This window comes from Papio anubis, chromosome 8, assembly GCF_008728515.1.
Source record: "Papio anubis isolate 15944 chromosome 8, Panubis1.0, whole genome shotgun sequence".
NCBI classification, from domain to species: Eukaryota; Metazoa; Chordata; class Mammalia; order Primates; family Cercopithecidae; genus Papio; species Papio anubis.
This window is the reverse complement of record NC_044983.1, coordinates 9,678,110-9,687,107: the sequence shown is the minus strand read 5'-3', so window position 1 is coordinate 9,687,107 and position 8,998 is coordinate 9,678,110. Positions and strand designations below refer to the sequence as shown.

At 43.7% G+C, this 8,998-nt stretch overlaps 1 non-coding gene across 1 annotated transcript; it reads right to left on the bottom strand.

The window, feature by feature from the left end:
* Positions 1–7,680: 7,680 nt before the first annotated feature.
* LOC116268689 lies at positions 7,681–7,784 on the bottom strand. The gene has a single exon (XR_004175862.1). It is a non-coding gene; the product is annotated as a U6 spliceosomal RNA (small nuclear RNA).
* Between the last annotated feature and the right edge of the window lie 1,214 nt (positions 7,785–8,998).

Here is an 8,998-nt window from a genome sequence, read left to right as displayed (position 1 = left end):
GCTGGGACTACAGGTGCCCACCATGACACCCGGCTAATTTTTTGTATTTTTAGTAGAGACGGGGTTTCATGGTGTTAGCCAGGATGGTCTTGATCTCCTGACCTTGTAATCCGCCCACCTCGGCCTCCCAAAGTGCTGGGATTACAGGCGTGAGCCACCACACCCAGCCGATATCTCCTTTCTTAAAATATGAGATGCATATCTAATTATGTCTTCTGTTCCCTTCAAAGCACTTATATTAGGTTCAGAACAGCATCCTTTGTGTCGCTTCCTCTCTCTCCCGAGAAATAAACTTAAGAGTAAAACAAGTCAAAATTTAGCGTGATTACGTTTTAGAAGCTCTCCATCCAAAAGCGACTTTTCAATGCTATAGAAGTTGTTTAAGGAAACAGTAACTGTAATTAAGATGATACTCTTCTGTGTTGAAATTTAGGTGAGGCCCCCAAAGCTGAAAACTACCTCAAGGGGATTCTAGATCATCTTTGTAGGGGTGGCCCAAAACTTGTTCTGGTCATCTCCTTCAATGACGTAAAAGAGAAGACTAGGAATTTAGGAGGAGGTTGAAGCAACCAGTGGCAAGGATTGGTCTGAAGAGCATTGGTGGAAGCTGGGCATTCCCACCACCTGCACCCTAGCCGCCCGCATGGAGGAAGCGGCGTGGGCATTTCCTCCTCACTCTAGACAAAGCAAGAGAGGCCTCCGAGATCACTCAGGAAGATTTCCTGTGTGGCTCAGAACTGGTGGGTACAGAGACTGGTAAAGCCCAAAGAGAAGATTGTGATTGGAGCCTCCCTTGCCAGGGAGCAGAGAAGAGACAGGGCTTGAGAAATGAAGGCACCCCCACGGAGAGAGGAGAATACCAGGGGCTGCAGGGGTGGGCAGGCGAGTGGGCAGATGGATACTTTCCCTGTTTTATTTATTTATTTTAAAAACATTTATTTATTTATTTTTTAGAGACAGGGTCTCACTCTGTCACCCAGGCTGGAGTGCACTGGTGCAATCATAGCTCACTGGAGCCTCCAACTCCTGGTTTCAAGTGATCCTCCCACCTCAACCTCCCAAGTAGCTGAGACTACAGGTGCTCACCACTGCGTCTGGGTAATTTATAGATTTTTTTGTTGAAACAGGGTCTCACTACCATCCTGGCTAACGTGGTGAAACCCTATCTCTACTAAAAATACAAAAAAAAATTAGCTGGGTGTGGTGGCGGGCGCCTGTAATCCCAGCTACTTGGGAGGCTGAGGCAGGAGAATGGCATGAACCCGGGAGGTGGAGCTTGCAGCAAGCCGAGATTGCGCCATTGCACTCCAGCCTGGGCGACTAAGCAAGACTCTGTCAAAAAAAGAAAAGAAAAGAAAAGAAAAGAAACACGGTCTCACTATATTGCCCAGGGTGGTCTCAAACTCCTGGGCTCAAGTGATCCTCCACCTCGGCCTCTCAAAGTGCTGGGATTACAAGCACGAGCCACAGTGCCCAGCTTTAGAATTGCAGGTTGGAGATTCCCACGATATTTAGTGAGATGTCAGAGGAAGACTCCAACAAACGCAGAAGAGTGCTGCGCAGGAGAAAGAATCAGCCTAACACCAAACTCATGGTGACAACCAGGCGAGCCCTTTTTTGTGTCTTTCTTCTTCCCACCCTTCTCCAGTTCTGGGGGAGCCAGAATGAGAGGTTGAAGCAACCAGTGGCTATCCCACTCTTGGCTCCCAATCTTGTATCAGGTCCAACCTGGTGGGGAGAAAAGGGTTTAAATTTTATGACAAATTTCAATTTTGAATTAAGCTGGACATTTTTATTATCTGAGAAATGAGGCTATTTGGTAATTCTGTAAGACCTGCCTGGGATTTCATCCAGGAGCAAAGCAGAAGCATTCAACTTAACACACAAAAAAGTAATTGCTTTCTGCTTGTACTCTATTGAGTCCAACTCATTTAATGAAACAGTGACTCGGTAATAAGAAAGCAGAGCCCATGGCCTCTGTCTGGAGGGCCTGCAGACACACAGGACGATTTGGTTGTGGTACTGCAAACATGATTTTCACATTAAGAAGTTCCTTTATGGTAGCAACCCACCCCCAGAGTGATGGCTTTTTAATTCTCTTTACTTTCAGCCTGATGCTTTGGTCATCCATCATTATGAATAAAAGATGCGTTGGGCCAAGGTAATTTCCTCTTGCCACACTCAGTAAAGGGCCAAGCACATGGACATGACAGACATAGGAGAAATTGCCACAAGGGTGAACTTAAGCTAAGAGGAAAGCTGAGCTATCCAAGGCTAGAGACGAGACTCTACAGTAGCGACTACCCTGCTTATAAATTCAGCACTTCAAGATGAGGGGTCGGGGGGAGGCACAGAAGTAAGCACATAAGCAACAGCTCAGGGGAGACCAGTAGGGGGGCCCTGTGGGATCTGAAAGCCTGGAGCAAGTAGAAGGGGGATAATGGGAGGAGACAGAAGGTGGAAGCAGAGGCCGGTATAGACAGGAGGTCTGAGGATGTTAGAAGGGCTCTGCTGTAGGATTGTCAGACCTAGCAAATAAGAAAAGAAACACCCAGTCCTTTCTTTTACCTGGCCACCCTACTCTAGAGGGTTTGTTGGACCACAGGAGTGAGAAGCAGTATCTGTAGCATTTGCTATTGTGGCCAGAGTCACCAAAAATTAAACAAAGAGAGTGAAACTGTGTGGAAATAGATCATTCTTCATACGAATCTGAAAGCCTAAACTTTAGCAATATTAAGATGGATCAACTATTATTACCAGGAAAGAAAGTTATATTGAAGAAATATGGTGTGCTTTGGCAATGTCAAGGATACTAGAGATAGCAAATGTATATTACTCACTTTAAAGAAATACGGCTTGGGTAGAAATGACTAAGGGACATCCCATAACAATGTAAAAAGCCTATTAAAAAGTAAGTGCATCTAGTCTTTAATTTAATTTTGACTCAAATAATAGGGTAAATTTATTCTTCATGCAACACATAATTTTAAACTTTTGTTACACAAAGCTGACAATTCAATTTAAATTGTGAGAGTATGTTTGCTTGGCACAGTTAGTTCTGGTGATATTTCCTGTTTGCAGGATCTCCCAAAAGGCAGAACATCTTGAAAAATGTGTTCCAGTGATTTCAAACCACTTTCAGATCCTTGCTAGTAAGCACGTGTCGGCCTCCCATCATCCAGAGGTTTTGAAACACTGACAGACACAAGTCCTGATTTGATGGCGGTATCAGAAGCGTGATTTTCACATGAACAAGTCCATGTGCAAAAGAAAGTTCTTGCTGCCACCTTGAGGGTCCTCATTGCGGGCACGTCCCAGCTTTAGTCACGTGATGCCAGCACTAGACATGACTCTGGCCTATTTGAAGGCCTAAAGCACTGGATGATTTAGCATAAAGCGCCTTAGTTACTCCGCCTTCCCCCATACCACCCCTGGCTCAGACGAGTCGTCAGCATCCTGAGAAATGATGCTCTGCGTACTCTAGGATAGCAGATGACAGGACATCGATGAATAAAACAAGAAGCATTTCAGACTGCAAATGCACACTGCTGGAAATGAAAGCAAGAACTGAAATGTATCATGGGGATCTAAAGGGAAAACTCAAAGCCCAGATGGATGAAGCCATTTGCTCATGATCAACCCGACGGTACCAGAGAGGTGTTCCCAAAACCCAGACTGTAAACATTAAATTTGTGTTCAGTATACTCTTCACATCCAACTTCAAAGTCCAGGTTTTTTTTTTTTTTTTTTTTTTAGTTGGGTTTTCTTAAACTGAAGTGCATCTTTTGTGTTGTCTCAGTGCCTTATAACTTTTCCTGCATAAAAAAAAAAAAATGATTTCTCTAGAAGTTTCTCTCATCAGGAGTCCAAAACTGTTAGCTCTTCATAATCTCAAAGCCATCATTTTGGGAGCCGAGGTAGGTCACGGTGCTGATTTGCTTTCTCTCTCAGTGCCTGACTTTGGGCTTCTCATGTGCCTGGAGCGCTTTCTTTCTCTTCAGATTGCAAAAGTCCTAAAAGCAGAGCAGCAGCTTGGGAGGTCAAAGAGCTAATCTCTTTCTCTCCATTTGCGCTCCGAAGTGCTCTTCTGAGGAGCGGAACAAGACCTTCTCCTTCCTCCTGCCTGGGCTCACTGAGAGGGTGCTGGTCTCAGCACAAAGCATCAGCAAAATGAACAGGGCCAGGGCCAGAAGAGCTGGGCGCCCACTGAGCATGCCATACATGAAGCCAAGAGAATAAGAGCCATCTCTTCCAACTGAAGACTAAGAACCATCTCTTCCAGGACAACTAAGGATGGATTTGCCTTTTTGAAAATTTGAGGTTGGACTTGCAATAAAAAATAAGAGAATTTGCCATTTAATTGGGAACTTGTGTAGCGGAAGGAAAAAAGGAGCTGCCAAGCTCAAGGGTGCACACAGTGGGCTTGGCTCTCTGGGAAGGAGCTCACCTACACTGCTCATGGGATCCTAGCCAGACCTCCCTAGCGGACTTTAGGGAGTAAGTCACTCGTTCACATTGCAGCATGCAATTCCTTTATTTATTTCCTTCTTTCCTTTCTTTCATTCCCCTTTTTTTACAGTTTATAATTGGTTACATTTTACAGTTTCTAATTGGCTACAGCCACGTGAAGAGTTATGGAAAATGGAAAAGGTCAAAATGTTCCCAGGTGGCCATGCTACACAAAGGGAAAGGCATATGCAAAAGATGAGAGAGCACCAGAATTCATGAGACCTTAGAGATGAATCAATATGGCACAAGGCTAGAGTTTTGCCAGGGTAGAGTCATCAGAGAACGTCTTCTGTAAATTACAAAGTGGTCTTCAAATGACAAGTGTGGAGGTAAATGACTCAAAACTTTGACAACTGGAGATTTGTCATCTTTAACCTCCAAGTTGCTGCAGTCTCTAAACATTTAAGAGGATTTGGGGAAGGCCAAGGGATGTCACTCAACATAATTGCTTTTGAGTATTAAAGCCGTGGATTTTGACAAGCACTGCCAGGGAATGTCTGAGGGTTTGCATTTTAGTGAATTACTCTGTAAATCAAGATATATATTATTAATACTAAGAGTGGTAGTAATTAACCTATATTGAGCTCTTCCCCAACTTCCAGCACTATTTTTGGAACTTTACATATTAGAATCTACTTAATCCCAACTACTTACAGGGTGAGTATGCTATTATTATCTCCACTTTTTAGATGAGGAAACCAGGTATTGAGAAGTTAAGCGGCTTTCTCAATGTCACAGAACTTGCTTGTGCTGCAGTCAGGATTGAAACCCCAGTGGTCTGGTTTGGAGCCTGTGTTCCTAACCACAAGGCTCCACTGTCTCTCCCCAGCTTCAGTGGGCAGTGTTTGGGCGAGCACACTGCCCAGCCTGGAAACCCAACATTTGCTGTTCCGGAGAAGCGTTCTGCAAATCCAGAGCAGATGGTCAGTAGGTGGAGTCTGCTTAACCCACTCTTGGCATCTCAAGGCAGTCACGGCCTGGAAATAACAATTTGGGGAGTTTAATTAACAGCACACTGCAGGAATGCCAAGAACAATGGGAAATCCATGAGTGGATACCTGGGGGTTGAAAATCAGAATTGAAGGGCCTTCCCTGCCATCTTTCAAGCTGCTATGGATTGCAACAGGCAGAGCTGCACTTGCTTGGTTTAGGCAGGAGAAGAGTCTAGATTAATTACACAGATGCATGGCTTTGCTCAGAAAAAGCCAGTGGATGGTTTGATGTAGTGACTTCTGCAACCATAAAATTGTAAGATATATGGTTATCTTTGTGCTAAATGGGGCCCTGAAGAGATTAACCTCACATACAAAGTGAAAATTATATGAATGAATTTCACCAGGTGGGGAAAACTCCTCGTCATACTTGTAAATAGCAGTTTCACGCCAAGTATGCTGGCTTCAAATGTGAAACTATGGAAAAGTTTTCTTGAAAGAGTGCCATGGGGCTGTGAGAGAAGTACTGGTTTCAAGCATGCAGAAGATTAAAATTTGAGGTCAATGCCTTAAAAAGATCCCTGAATACATAAAGCTTTAAGGAGGGAGCGGTGGGGGTCTGTTTATTTTATAGTCAAGATGTATCTTTAAAGCGAATGCATTTCGTGCTGTCAACCCAACTGTAGACTTTATTGCCCTCCCTCCAGGGGTGGGTGAGAGTAAGGCCAGGTGCGGGGTGCAGGCCGTTTTGTCCTTGGGGCCAGCACACATCGCCAGCTCACTAGCCTTTCTCGCTGGTACTAGGAATGAGCTTCATTTCTGCAATCTGCGTGGTGACCACTGCAGGAAGGTGACTGTGCAGAAACTGAAAAAGCACAGTATTTTGACTGAAGAGAAATGTGTTCAAGTTACAGCTCTGCTACTGACTAGTGATAAGGCGCTGGGTGAGTTAACATCTCTGAGCTTCAGTCATTTGTGAATGGGCGTACAATCCCATCCCCGAGAGATGTTTTAAAGATAGAGACAGTGGTATATAAGGGCACCTGGAAGCTAAAAAGCAACATGAACCCCATCTCTACTAAAAAATACAAAAAACTAGCCGGGCGTGGTGGTGGCGCCTGTAGTCCCAGCTACTCGGGAGGCTGAGGCAGGAGAATGGTGTAAACCCGAGAGGCGGAGCTTGCAGTGAGCTGAGATCCAGCCCAAAAACAAACAAACAAACAAAAAAAAAACAACATGAAATGCTGGCTAATGGAGTTAGCAGAATTTTGAGGCATCACTTTCTTACCTGATATCTGTCTCCTATCTTCAGCCTCTCGAATGTCGCATTTGCTTTTTTGTTTTTACTATTTTTTATTATGCTAAAATAAACATAACAGAACATTTTACCCCATAACCATCTTTTAAATTATATTTGTAAACTGAATTTAATGGCCCTGGATTGTACACTTCAAAATGGTTACAACTTATATGTAAGTGCTGAGTATTTTATTCCGAATTTCAATATAGACACTTTTTAGAATTCTATTTTTTTGAGGGTGCAGAAAAAATTTTGTAAAAATAGATTGAGGGCGTACGTGTGCAGGTTTGTTCCATGGATATATTGCGTAATGGTGAGATTTGGACTTCTAGCGTGCCCATTAACTTGAAGGATGAAGACTGTACCGAGGAGATCATTTTTCAACCCTCAGTTCCCTCATCTTCCCCCTCCTTGGAGTCCCCAGTGTCTAGTATTTCCCTCCGTATGTCCAGGTGTACCCATTGATTGGTCCCCACTTGTAAGTAAGAACTTGCAGTATTTGATTTTCTGTTTCTGGGTTATTTCACTTAGGATAATGGCCTCCAGCCCCATCCATGTTGCTGCAAAAGACAGGATTATATATACATATATATAGTTTGTTTGTTTGGTTTGTTTTTTGCAACCAAGTCTCACTCTGTCACCCAGGCTGGAGTGTAGTGGCACGGTCTCGGCTCACTCACTGCAACCTCCGACTCCAGGGTTCAAGCGATTATCCTGCCTCAGCCTCCCAAGTAGCTGGGACTAAAGACATATGCCACCACGCCCAGCTAATTTTTATATTTTTAATAGAGACAGGGTTTCACCATGTTGGCCAGACTGCTCTCAACAGACTGGTCTCAAACTCCTGGCCTCAAGTAACCCACCTGCCTCAGCCTCCCCGAGTGCTGGGATTACAGGCATGAGCCACTGTGCCCAGCTGATTTCATTTATTTTTTTTTTTTTAATATAGCATGCTTCACAAATGTGCATGTCATCCTGGCACAGGGGCCATGCTAATTTTCTCCGTATCATTCCAATTTTAGTATATGGCTGCTGAAGCAAGAACTGGAACCATTCTTAAATGTACATCCAGGGGCATTAAGTGCATTAACAATGTCATACAACCATTGCTATGATCCCTTTCCAGTACTTTTTCATCATCCCAAATTGAGACTCTGTACCGATGAAACAATAACCCATTACCCCCCTGTTCCCCTACCGCTGGTAACCTATGGTATACTTTCTGTCTCTAAGAATTTGCCTGTGAGGCACCTCACATGGGTGGAGTGAAACAGTACATATTTGTCCTTTTATGTTTAGTTTATTTCATGTAATACAATATGTTCAAGATTTATCCATGTTGTAGCAGGTATAAGAAGTCTTTCTTCTTAAGGCTAGATAATAGTTTATTGCATACATGTATATTCATTTTGTGTATCTATTCATCTGTTGATGACTATTTCCGTTGTTTCTACATTTTGGCTATTGTGGATGATACTGCTATGAATGTGGTGTACAAATATCTGAGTTCTACTTTTATTATTATTATTTTTGAGACAGGGTCTGGCTCTGTTGCCCAGGCTGGAGTGTAATAGTGCAATCTCCGCTCACTGCAACCTCCATCTCCCAGGCTCAAACCATCTTCCTGCCTCAGCCTCCAGAGTAGCTGTGACTACAGATGTGTACCACCATGCCCAGCTTTTTTTTTTTTTAAGACAGAGTTTCACTTTGTTGCCCAGGCTGGGGTGCAGTGACACAATCTTGGTTCACTGCAACCTCTATCACCAGGGTTCAAGAGATTCTCCTGCCTCAGCCTCCCAAAGTGCTGGGATTACAGGCATGAACCACCGCGCCTGGCCCATTTTTTTGTATGTTTGGTAGAAATGATGTTATGCCATGTTGCCCAGGCTGGTCTCAAGCTCCTGGGCTCAAGTGATCCTCCTGCCTCAGCCTCCCAAAGTGCTGAAATTACAGGTGTGAGCCACTGCACCCGGCCTGAGTTTTGCTTTTAATTCTTTGGGTATATCCCTAGAAGTGGAAATGCTGAATCACATGTTTATTGTTTATTGCTAGATTCTTTTTTTTTTTTTTTAACTTTTTTATTTCCATAGGTTTTTGGGGAACTGGTGGTATTTGGTTACATGAGTAAGTTCTTTAGTGGTGATTTGTGAGATTTTGGTGCACCCATCACCCGAGCAGTATACACTGAACCAAATTTGTAGTCTTTTATCCCTCACTCCCTTCCCAAACTTTCCCCTCAAGTCCCCAAAGTCCATTG